The sequence below is a fragment of the Balaenoptera acutorostrata genome, chromosome 4 (genome assembly GCF_949987535.1).
Source record: "Balaenoptera acutorostrata chromosome 4, mBalAcu1.1, whole genome shotgun sequence".
Classification (NCBI taxonomy): domain Eukaryota; kingdom Metazoa; phylum Chordata; class Mammalia; order Artiodactyla; family Balaenopteridae; genus Balaenoptera; species Balaenoptera acutorostrata.
The window spans coordinates 6,486,822-6,499,679 of NC_080067.1; the positions used below are offsets into that span (position 1 = coordinate 6,486,822).

Here is a 12,858-nt window from a genome sequence, read left to right on the forward strand (position 1 = left end):
AAAGTCAAGAGAGGTGAGTAGACCTCAGATAGACCCCTGGGTAACAATTTTTTTCTAGTTCACCCCTCAAGGGTCCTTGTTTATGAAGGGGGTTCAAATGATTCCCTAACCTGATTGGGTAAATTGACTTGTGCATGGACCTAGAAGCTCAATTTCAGGACCCCTAGGGATTGGCCTATGTCTTTAAGGCCAAATGGGGTTCTTGGTTTCATTTTCTCTTATGGATTTGTAAATATTGTTTCCAGCATTGGAGAAAGTCTCTTTCTCTTAAGTTCAGAGTGCTTAAAATTTTAAGTAAGTTATCAAGCCAATTGTTTCCCTGGACCAGGAAGGACTTTATATGGATAACTAGACATGAACCGCCCCCCACCCCCCGCCCCACAGAGCATCTTCCTTAAAGCAGTTATTACAAATATTATAAGGAACTGAGTACTTAAATAATTAATGACTGTGTACCTTTTTAGGATATAAGTTCCTGAAGGATAGAGTCTATTTTCGTTTTTTGTGCTGTATTTCTATCACCTCACACAATATTTTTCAGATAGTAAGCAGTGAATAAATGTTTTTAGATGGATGAACGAATTAAATTATTGTATGGGAAATGCTGAGTTAGAGAATTTTCATTACTGAAGATCTTCTGTGCACCTTAATATGTGGTCAAATATTGCTCGTCACTGAAAATAAGATCAAAGAAATACAATATTTTTAGGTAAAATTTACAAAAGCATATTGAGATGTTTAAAAAATATGACTGATGTTTAAAATATTTTGCATTCCAACAGAATACATATGTAGTTTGAGCATGACCCAAGGATCGCTAATTTTCAAAGTTAAGATAAAACAATACCATTTATCACATACAGTGACAGAGATCCTATCATGAGTAAGACAAGATAGTAATAAAGAAAAGAAGGAATTGGGTCATGAATAGAATTTGGAATTTCACAGTTTGCAAAAGAACATAATGAAGATAGAACTTGGCCCACTGGTTGTCTTTGGTGGTTTGATTATGGAGGATACATATAATTTTATTTCATATTTCATCTGTCAAATCATTTAAGTATGTATGTTAGTACTATTTAAAATGAAATCACTTGGTCATTTTATTTTTCTCCAGAAAACAGTACACTGTGCCACCTTCATATGTGTATATATATTTACATATAGGTATATGTATATTTACTGATATATGTATATATGCATGTATTTATATGTATGAATGTATATATGCATATGTATATACATATATGTATATATATATGTATGTATTATTTTTTAACTCTAAAAAAGGTTCTTCAATCTCTTTTGTGGATGTGTTTTATTATTTCACATGTTTTGGTCAGGAAGTGCTTATGTAATTTATGAAAATCCTTCTTGGTATGATGGTAAACAATGTTATCCTCATCTACTAGAATTGGAGAATAATCCCTCAATATTAATAGTGAACATATTTCTATATGATATAAAGTTGTGATAGAATGGAAAAATATATTTTGATATTGCATTCTTTGGGTCAGAAAATCTCAATTCCTATAGCCGGTCTTCCTGCATTTAGTTTGTTTTAACAAACACTTCTTGAGGACATTTTCTGTACCAGGCAGGGTGCTACTTGCTGCAGAAAAACATATAAATAAGTTACAATCTCTGTGTTAATTGAAACAAATAATTTCAACAAAATATATATGAACAAAGCTTGAGATTACAAGAAAGATAACTTGGTTTCCTGCTAGGCTGAGGGCACGTGGTCATACAAATTTCATAGCCATACTAGGAAATACTTTAGTTATTTTACATGGCTCTGAATGCATGACTCAGATTCAAATTCTTATTGCCATTCAGATCCTAAGAATAGGAATACAGTTTTGTTACTATATACCTTTTCCACTTATGAGTTCTTTGCAGTAGCAAGTTGACTAAAGGAAAGGGAATCCACATCTGACTCTCTAGTTTGGAAGATACATGTCTGAAAATGGGAACACCAGCTGAATTAGGGCTGTGTAATATTATTATAGTCCAGTTGGAGTGGAGCTGTGTTCTCAGAACCATTTTTTCAAGTTATCTTTCATTCTCCTTAAGACTCTGTAATGTCATGCCCTGCCTCTATCACTGGTTTCTTCCACCTCCATTCATACAATTGGCGATCAGCTTCCCAGGGGGTAGCAAAGCTTATGATGTCTTCATAATGTCAGACAATATCCACCTATCCCTATGCGCTGGCTGATCTTTACCATCTGTTTCCATGACAACTGCCTTATAGGCTGTTCCATGTACCATAAAAGCAGCATTTTAATATCCAGCATTATATGGTCCCCTTATTGATTTGGGTCAGGTATACCAATATCACTTACACAGCTTTGGTCAGCCATTGTAGGTTCAAAGCAGTATAAGAGAACACAAAACAAAGAGGGGTTGCAGTGTGGTTAAGTGACATGTTGTAGAAAAGACTTGATTCTTGACCAAATGGTAGAAAGTTCTTTGACTGAATGAGGAAAAAAATTATAGTACTCAGAACATGTGAAAAAAACTACACTGTAATGAAAATAAATATACTTATATTTAAAGTATTAAAAGAACAAATAGAATTACAAGTCAGCATTGCATGGAGAGCAGGGTAAGTGAGGTGTATATGTGTATTTTTGATTCTCTTTATTGTAGTTGATTTACAATATTATGTTTTAAGTGTACAACACAGTAATTTGATATTTTGCATAGATTATACTCCATATGAAGTTATTATAAAATGTTGACTATATTCCCTATGTTGTGCATTACGTCCTTGTAACTTACTTATTTTTTACAACGTAGTTTATGTCTCTTAATCCTTATTACCTAATTTACACCTCCCCTAACCCCTCTCGCTCTGGTGACCACTAGTTTGTTCTTTGTATCTATGACTCTCTTTCTCTTTTGTTACGTTTTTTCATTTGTTTTGCTTTTTAGATTCCACATATAAGTGAAATCATTAGTATTTGTCTTTCTCTGTCTGACTTATCTCACTTAGCATAATGCCCTCTAGGTCTATCCCTATTGTTGGAAATGGCAAAATTTTATTCTTTTTTATGGCTAAGTAATATTCCATTGTGTGTGCATATATGTGTGTGTGTGTATATATATATCCCACGTCTTCTTTATTCATTCATTTCTTTCTTATGGCTGAATAATATTCCATTGTCTGTGTATGTGTGACATAATTGTTTATTCATCATCCAATGATGAATACTTAGGTAGTTCCTATATCTGGGCTGCTGTAAATAATGTTACTATGAACATTGGGGTGCATATATCTTTTTGAATGAGTGTTTCATTTTTCTTTGGATAACTAACCAAAAGTGGAGTTGCTGGATCATATGATAGTACTATTTTTAATTTTTTGAGGAATTACAGCAGTGGCTGAACCAATTTACATTCCCACTAAGTGTACTAAGGTTCCCTTTTCTCCACATCCTCACCAACACTTGTTATTTCTTGTCTTTTTGACAGTAGCCCTTCTGAGAGGTGTTAGATGATGTCTCATTGTGGATTTGATTTGCATTTTCCTGATGAGTAGCAATGTTGAGCATCTTTTCAAGTGCCTGTTGATCATCTGTATGTCTTATTTGGAAAAAAAAAAACGTCTATTCAGGCCCTCTGCCCATATTTTAATTAGGTTTAATTTTTTGATTTTAAGTTGTATGAGTCCTTTAGATATTTTGCATATTAACCCTTATGGAAAACATTGTTTGCAAGTATCTTCTATTCAGTAGGTTGCCTTTTTATTTTGTTGATGGTTTCCTTCTCTGTGCAAAAGCTTTGAAGTTTGATTAGGTTCCATTTGTTTATTTTTTCTTTTGTTTACTTTGCCTGAGGAGATGAATCCAAAACAATATTGCTAAGGCCAATATCCAAGAGCATACAGCTTATGTTTTCTTGTAGGATTTTTATGATTTCAGGTCTAACATTTAGATCTTTAATCAATTTTGAGTTTGTTTTTGTATATGGTGTGAGAAAATATTCTAGTTTCATGCTTTTACATGTAGCTGTCCAGTTTTTCTAACATCACTCATTGCAGAGACTGTCTTTTCCCCATGGTATACTCTTGCCTCCTTTGTCATAAATTAATTGACCATATATGCCTGGGTTTATTTCTGGGCTCTCTATTCTGTTCCATTCATATATGTGTCTGTTTTTGTGCCAGTATGTGTCTGTTTTGATGACTATAGCTTTGTAGTATAGTCTCAAGTCAGGGATCGTGAAACCTCCAGCTTTGTTATTCTTCCTCAAGACAGCTGTAGCTATTACAGTTCTTTTGTGATTCCATACAAATTTTAGGATTATTTGTTCTAATTCTGTGAAAAATGTTATTGGTATTTTGATAGGGATTGCATTAAATCTGTAGATTGCTTTGGATAGCATGGACATTTTAACAATATTAATTTTTCCAATCCATGAACATGGATATCTTTACATTTATTTGTATCAGCTTTGATTTTCTTCATTAATGTCATAGTTTCCAGAGTGCATGTCTTTCACCTCCTTGGTTAAATTTATTCCTAGGTATTTTATTCCTTTGATTCAATTATAAATGGAATCATTTACTTGATTTCTATTTCTGATAGTTCATTATTTGTGTATAGAAATGCAACAGATTTCTGTATATTGATCTTATATCCTGCAACTTTACTGAATTCATTTATTAGTTATAATATTTTTTGTGGAGTCTTAGGGTTTTCTATATATAGTGTTATGTCATCTGCAAACAGTTACAGTTTTACTTCTTCCCTTCCAATTTGGATGACTTTTATTTATTTTCCTTGTCTGATTGCTGTGTCTAGGACTTCCAATACTATGTTAAATAGAAGTGGTGAGTGGATATCCGTGTCTTAGTCTTCATCTTAGAGGAAAATTTTCAGCTTTTCACCATTGAGTATGATATTACCTGTAGGTTTTTCATAAATGGCCTTTATTATGTTGAGGTATGTTCCCCCTATACCAACTTCCTTGAGAGTTTTTGTCATAAATAGATGTTGAATTTTGCCAAATGCTTCTTCTGCATCTATTAGATCATCATGTGATTTTTATGTGTATTTTATTTGGATTCAGGAATAAGAGGATTGACAACTCACCATGCACCAAGTCACAGCATGGGTGCTCATTTTTTACTCTTCACCAAATTCTGCAGTGGATTCTTTATTTCTAAAGTAGCAATACTATTAATCAAAGAGATTACAAAGCTCACCCAAATTTATGTTCTTAGCAGGTAAAAAAAAAAAAAAAAATTAAGATTCACATTCGGGTCTGTCCACTCCCCAAGGACATGCTCTCTCCTGTAGCCTGCAATGCTTCCCAGTTGTTAGGATTGTGAAATAAAATTATTATGGGCACAATTTAGGTGAGCTTGACACATCATGAGTGCTTAACAAGTGCTAACTGTCATATGTTGTTGTTTTTATATTGTGTTATCATACAATTAGGGTTTTCTAGTGGAAGAGAAGGAACAACGAAGAGTCAGCAGGATCACCTTCACTAGTTGGTGTGTATATCCAGTGTTTCTCACAGTGTATAAAGTACTTAGAGCAGTACATTTCAAAATTTAAAGGGCATAAGAATCACCTGGGGGTTTTCTAAAAATAAAGATTCTGATTTGGTAGGTCTAGGGAGGGTCCCAAGATACTGCATTTCTAACAAAGCTCAGGGATTGCACGTGGATCACACTTGGAGTAGCGAGAGCCTAAACACCTATGTAAGAGTCACCTCGTGCAATTATTTAAAATGCAATTACTGTGCCATAGTTACTGAATTAGAATTCTTGAGTGTGAAACTTGAGAATTTGAATTGTCTACACAATCTTAGGTTCTTTTTCACACTAAAATTTAAGAACTATTTGTGTAGTCAAAGGCTCAATGGTTTCTGTTATACTGTACTATTGTGAGAGAACAGAAATGTTAACTTTTGTCCTCATATGCTGATAAGTTTCATATTTTAATTTATTGGAAGATTGACCAGACTTATCTTGTGATTATTTGATAATGTGATTTCAGGAATCAAAAATCTATTTATTAGTGGCTAGTTTGGGGTACTTTAGTGTCCTCTGATTCATTCTGTTTCTGCTCAGTGTTAAGAGTGAGGCTCCTAAAAGGGAACCCTCCTGCACTGTTGGTGGGAATGTAAATTGGTACAAGACTATGGAAAACAGTGTGGCGGTTCCTCGGAAAACTAAAAATAGAGCTACCATATGATCCAGGAATCCTGCTCCTGGGCATATATCTGGAGAAAACTATAATTCAAAAAGATACATGCACCCCTATGTTCATTGCAGCACTATTTACAATAGCCAAGACATGGAAACAACCTAAATGTCCATCAACAGATGAATGGATAAAAAAGATGGGGTATATACATACAAAGGAATACTACTCAACCATAAAAGTAACAAAATAATGCCATTTGCAGCAACATGGATGAACCTAAAGATTATCATATTAAGTGAAGTAAGTCAGAAAGAGAAAGAAAAATACCATATGATATCACTTATATGTGGAATCTAAAATATGACACAAATGAACTTATCTATGAAACAGATTCACAGACATAGAGAACAGACATGTGGTTGCCAAGGGAAGGTTGGGAGAGGGATGGAATGGGAGTCTGGTATTAGCAGATGCAAACTATTATATATAGAATGAATAAACAACAAGGTCCTACTGTAGCACAGGGAATTATACTCAATATCCTGTGATAAACCATAATGGAAAAGAATATAAAAAAGAATGTATATATATGTATAAATGAATCACACTGCTGTACAGCAGAAATTAACAGAACATTGTAAATCAACTATACTTCAATTTAAAAAAAGAGTGAGTCTCCTGCTCCTTCATATTTTATGCTCTTCCTTCATGATGATAATTCCATAAAGGGATGAATCTAAATGGAGTTATTCCAGCTTTCTTTCCTGAGGTGAGCCTTCTCCCTAGAGTTTATGGTGTATGTACTTGTGAGTATCATATCTTGGGATTAGGCTGAAGAAGTAGCCACCCTGTTCAGTGTCACAAAGAAAACACAAGCCAGAGAGGGGAGGAGAGACATAAAAATCAGAGGCCCTCAAACAGAAGTCACAGAAAGGACAGAATACAGAAGGATGTTCATGAGTATTAAGAGGTTAGTTTGGTGTTTCAAAATAGAGTTCATGAAGAAGCTGTCTTAAAGAGTAATTTGACAAATTTTAATTCAGCTAACACTTACTGACTGAGAACTTGCATGTGTCATGTGCTAGATGGCAGAGGAAGACAGATAAAAGGATACAACCTTTTTCCTTGTGGCCATTTCAATTTAGCAGGAGAGGATGGTGTGACCTAATAGAGGAAAATTAAATATGTATTCCTGGTGAGAAGAAAGTGAAAGAGTCATTTTCTTCCAGGTATTTTCCACACCTTTCCAGATCATTTAAAAAAATTCAATGGGAAAACCTATATCCACAAAAGTTTTTAATAATATACAATGACTGAAACAATCCAGATACCCACGAACAGGTAAATGAATAAGCAAACTGTGACACAGTGGACCACTCCTCAGCAATAAAAAGAATGAACAAATGATATGTGTAAAACATGGATGAATCTCAAAAACATTATGTTAGAGAATGAAGCCAGATATAATACATTGCATATTGTATGACTCACTCTACATAAAGTTCAAGAGAAGGTAAGACTAATCTATGGTGTTAGAAATTAGAACACTGATCATTTATGTTGTTGGGGGTTGGCTGGAAAGAGCATGTAGGAACTGTCTGGAGTGATGAAAAAGCCTTCATTTTGATAAAGGTGGTAGTTACCAGAGTATATACATTTACTAAAATTCATTTAAGATTTGTACATTTCACTACATGTAAATTTTATCCGTCCCAAATGAAAAACGTGTGGTTATGTTTGTTAGGGATTGGCAAGTCTGCTTTTGAATTTGAATTTATCGGCAGATTTTCTTGAACCTATTTCTTTTTAAATAATAGAAAACAGATCAGGGACCTATTCCCCTCCTTACTATGTTACAAGCCACATCTTTAGTTCTTTCATTGTAATTTCTTCCTCACAGAATTATTTAAATAATTACATGGGGCTTCCCTGGTGGCACAGTGGTTGAGAGTCTGCCTGCCAATGCAGGGGACACGGTTTCGAGCCCTGGTCTGGGAAGATCCCACATGCCGTGGAGCAACTAGGCCCGTGAGCCACAACTACTGAGCCTGCGCGTCTGGAGCCTGTGCTCCGCAACAAGAGAGGCCGCGGTAGTGAGAGGCCCGGGCACCGCGATGAAGAGTGGCCCCCGCTCGCTGCAACTAGAGAAAGCCCTCGCACAGAAACGAGGACCCAACACAGCCAAAAAAAATGAATGTAAAAATAAATATAAAAATAAATAAATAAATTAAAAAAATAAATAATTACATGATATAATGTCTATAAAGCACCTAATGCAATATGTACTTAATAATGATTAGCTACTCTTACCATTGCAATAGGGATTTATATATAATGTTCATAAAGAAGGGAAGAGGCAGGTAGAATTTGCCTTGCAGAAGATCAAATGACTGATGTATGGAGATGGTAAGGCAGCCATTATACAAGGGGTGGGGGTTAAATTGTTAATTTGTGAGCAATTGAAATGTCAAGACAGGGAATTTTCATCTGATCTGAGAAGCAGTTGAAACTATTATTTCACAGAAGTAGATTAAGTAGATTAAGGCAATAGTGCATATAAAGTATGGTTCTGATTGTGTAAGAAGATTTTAATATTATCCTGACTGGGTAAGACCTTGTGTGTTATAGATAGCAGGATGATGGATCAAAGAAAGACCTATGAGGAAAGAAAGTGTGTAGAAAACTATTTGAAATTAAAAGCTTTTCTCTTTTACTGTGGGTCTGAAAAAGAAGCTACACTTCTATGAAATGTATCAGTAGTATGTGAGAAGTGGCAGCAGGTGATAGTAAAAAAAAGACATGAAAAACCCAAAAGGAGGGAGAATGCCAAGTTTGTTATCATGAGAAAATTTTGTCCACAGTGGAAATGTTTAGGTGGAATAACAGTTTGGATTTAGGATATTTTTATTCATATGTTATCAAAATGCTTCCATAGTATGACTTCTTCCTGGAATAGTCCATCTCAGGGAATCTCAATGGAAAGGACATAGAATTTGGAGTCAGACATTCCTGGGGGTAAAGTGAAGCTTGAATAATTGCTTAACCTCTTTGAACCTCAATTTCCTCATGGGACAAAATGGGGTAATAATAACATCCTCATGAGATTTGTTTTGAGGACTAAACGAGATGATGTACTTGAAGTGCCAGAATAGGCGTCTTCTACATATTCATAGTATCCTGTCAAATAATGATAATTTCAGAATCAATATCATTGAGAATGCGAATGTCCTTTTAGTTTCACCATGTCCATTATTCCTAGCATGTAGATTGAACATTTAATTCTTCTCTCCTTCAATGGAATAATGGAATTTCCTCTTTTCAATTCTATTGTATATCTCATCATCCCTCAACTTACTGTAAAAAAAAAAAATGTGCTGAGTTAAAGGACAGTGGGAGTGCATGTTAAGGTAGGATTCACTGTAATTTGTTAAGAGATCCGTGAAATGCAATCAGTGACCATCTAGTAATTCTTGTTTTGTTTCATTTTTTTATGAGAGAGCTGGGAGTATTTTCCTTTCTCAGACTCTGCCTGAAAATTTGCTCTGTTAACATATCATGTTGTGAAGTTGCAATTTTTGCTTTAAAAATCCCTTTTTCTTTAAATGAAAATCAGCCAAGCCATGTAAAAGGTACACTTTCCTTGAAGAGAAAGAAAAAATCTCTTGGATTTATTTGCTTTTAGCTTAAAAACAAAATACCATCCTATTAAAATATCTTGATGTGTTATGAATGTAGTAGTTCTCGAATTTTTATCTGAATCAAACGTCTGAGTTTGCTAATCTCTTCACTGTTTTCTAAAGGTTGTCTACTTTTCTGCTGAAATAATAAATGGGTAAATATCATGTTAGATGCTTGCATCTTTAATATGCCAGCACCTTCTGTCCTAGAGGCATATTGTGCCAGATGGAATGTTTCATAAACACTACAACAAACAAATTACATTAGATACTCTGGCTCGCACAGTGACACACAGCACCTTGATATAACTCAATTTTGTCTTTGCCTACTCTCAACCATTGCATTTTAAATCAGCACTGGGATAGTACAAACTATCATGTCTGAATAGAATGATAAATCTGCCCACTGTGTTTATAAAGCATTCAGCCTCTATTAATTTCTTCATAGCAATATTTATGCTTATAGTCAAACCTTAGAATGACAAAGTAAGATTATTTTTCCCACAAAATTATTTTTAAAAAGACAGTATCTCTTTCTATGGGTATTCTAAGCATTATGAAAGGAAACAATTGAAAGAAATTTGAATCATTGTTTCAGTATTTACAGTTGAGCAAATGAATTAATGTAGACATTTTTTAAATGGATTTTTTAAAGAAATTATTAAGTTGAAGGTTGAAGAAAAGGTAAATAATTCCTATCACAAACTATTACAACTCTTTGGTACTTAAAGAAGGAATATGTCTATTTTCAATATATAAACAGAAGGGTGACAGAACACATAGGAGAAAATAGCAATTAGGTAGATAGATGATACATAGGAAGATAGATTGATATAGATAAAAGGATAAGTAATGGATGGATGGATGGATGGATGGATGGATGGACGGATAGACAGATGGGTGGATAGGTGGATAAATAGTTGGAGCTCACCTAATACTAGGAAGTCAAGAACAATATTTATTTCTCCGGTCTGAATAATAAAATACGTTCTTGAATAGTCTAAGTGCTTAAATTAAACAAGCACATCTAGTTCAAGAGTTTTATTATAGATGTTGTTTCAGAGATGAATTAACATCACAAGTTGCCGGCATTAGAATAAAATACTTTAAAAAATGATCTGTGTACTACAAAGATGGGTTTGAACATCCCCCTTTTTTTCACAAAGACCTTCTTGTCCACAGTTGCCTGCCCTCTTAACTTCCAGGGGCTTGTCTGGAGGCCTGTCTCTGAACCCCAAGGATTCACAGCATGCCCCCCGCCGCCACTATGAGGAGGTTTCTATATGAATATGTTTCCATTCCTAAGACAAGGTGATAATTATTTTCTTCATGATGTGGCTTGCCTGTACAATCTAGTTTATTGTGCAATTTAGTAGAAACCAAGGAAAGCTTAGGAAATGCCTCATGAATTCATGGATTAAAATCATTGTCTTAATTGGAAGCTCCTTAATCTCATGAAGGAAACAATGAAACTTGTAGCTGCATGGCAAAGTAAAGAAACTGACAGCTTTTTTTTCAATTAGTGCCCTAAAATACAATTTCAATAGGCTAGCGATGGCGAGTTATTTAAAACATAAAAGCACCAGTAAACTATGTAAATCAGGAATTGCATAAATCATAATAAAATTCCTAAAATTCTCTCCCTTTAAAAAAAATAATTTTTCACTAAGCATACAGTTTGAAATGTGTGATCAAAGAGAATATATTATGCAAATGAATCCAGCCAATGATTTAGCAAAATATCTTTTTTTAAAAAACACCTTTGATAAATCATGACTGTTCTCTGTGCTGAATCAGTTAGCTATTTGAGAAAGAAAATATATATGATTAATTTAAACTTTAGTTATCATAGTTTAACATGACCACCATTTAGAACAAAACAGTTATCCGATTTGATTGATAATGGATCCCTTTTTAAATGTTTTCTATTATAAAATTTACCATAACAAATTTTGAGAAATTACCGAAACATAAAAGAAAAACACTCATAACCTTAATAGCCTAACATACATTTTCTATTTTTTCAATCTTATTTACTGTTCAGCTTTTTTTTTTGAACATACTGTTTATACACAGATGCTTTTCTTATTTTCTGTTATAAAGTCAGCATTTTGAGCTTATTAGTCTTTGTAATACTCAATTTTAATGGTTGAAAAATATTCCATTCTGTGGTTTTAAACCATTCCTTTATTATTGGACCTGGGCACTTTCTTATCTGTATATTTTGTTGTAATTTGAATAGAATTACCACTTTAATAATGGTTACAAGAAGTGGAATTACTAGTTTGAAGCAAAAGAACTTGAGATTTTTCTTACTTTTTTGGTTTTGCCTAATTCTTGCTAGACCTTGAATAAGAGATATTTAATAAACTTTTTAAAAAATTTTTATTTTTTATTGGAGAAAAATTGCTTTACAATGTTGTGTTAGTTTCTGCTGTACAATGAAGTGAATCAGCTATATGTATACATATATCCCCTCCGTCTTGGACCTCCCTTCCCCCCCATCCCACCCATCTAGGTTGTCACAGAGCACTGAGCTGAGCTCCCTGTGCTATACAGCATGTTCGTACTAGCTATCTATTTTACACATTTTAAAAATGCATAAATGGAACAATATTATTGTTAAGGTGTTCTTTCTAAAAGTCTTCCCCCAAAAGCTTATGAAAACTCTGGAGTCACAGGAAACTGAATTGGACCCTTCCACTTACTCATGACCCATGGCAAACTGCTTACATTTTCTTGGCCTAGGTTTTATCAAGTGTACAGATACACTGATCTAAGTGTATTAGATCTAACTTTTGAGAGTTTTGTTTGAATATTAAACAATAAATTACTGGGAATTCCTTTGCGGTCCAGTGGTGAGGACTCTGAGCTTCCACTGCAGGAGGCACAGGTTCGACTCCTGGTCGGGGAACTAAGATCCTGTATCCAAAGGCCACTTGTTGTGGCCCAAAAAAAAAAAAAAGAAAAAAAAAAGAAAAAAAAGAAATTTCATGTAAAGTACTTAGTACAGT

At 34.1% G+C, this 12,858-nt stretch overlaps 1 long non-coding RNA gene across 1 annotated transcript in view; it reads left to right on the top strand.

The window, feature by feature from the left end:
* The window catches only part of LOC130708155 (uncharacterized), a 128,329-nt gene that overhangs the window by 104,493 nt on the left and 10,978 nt on the right, over positions 1-12,858 (top strand). The window lies entirely within an intron of this gene.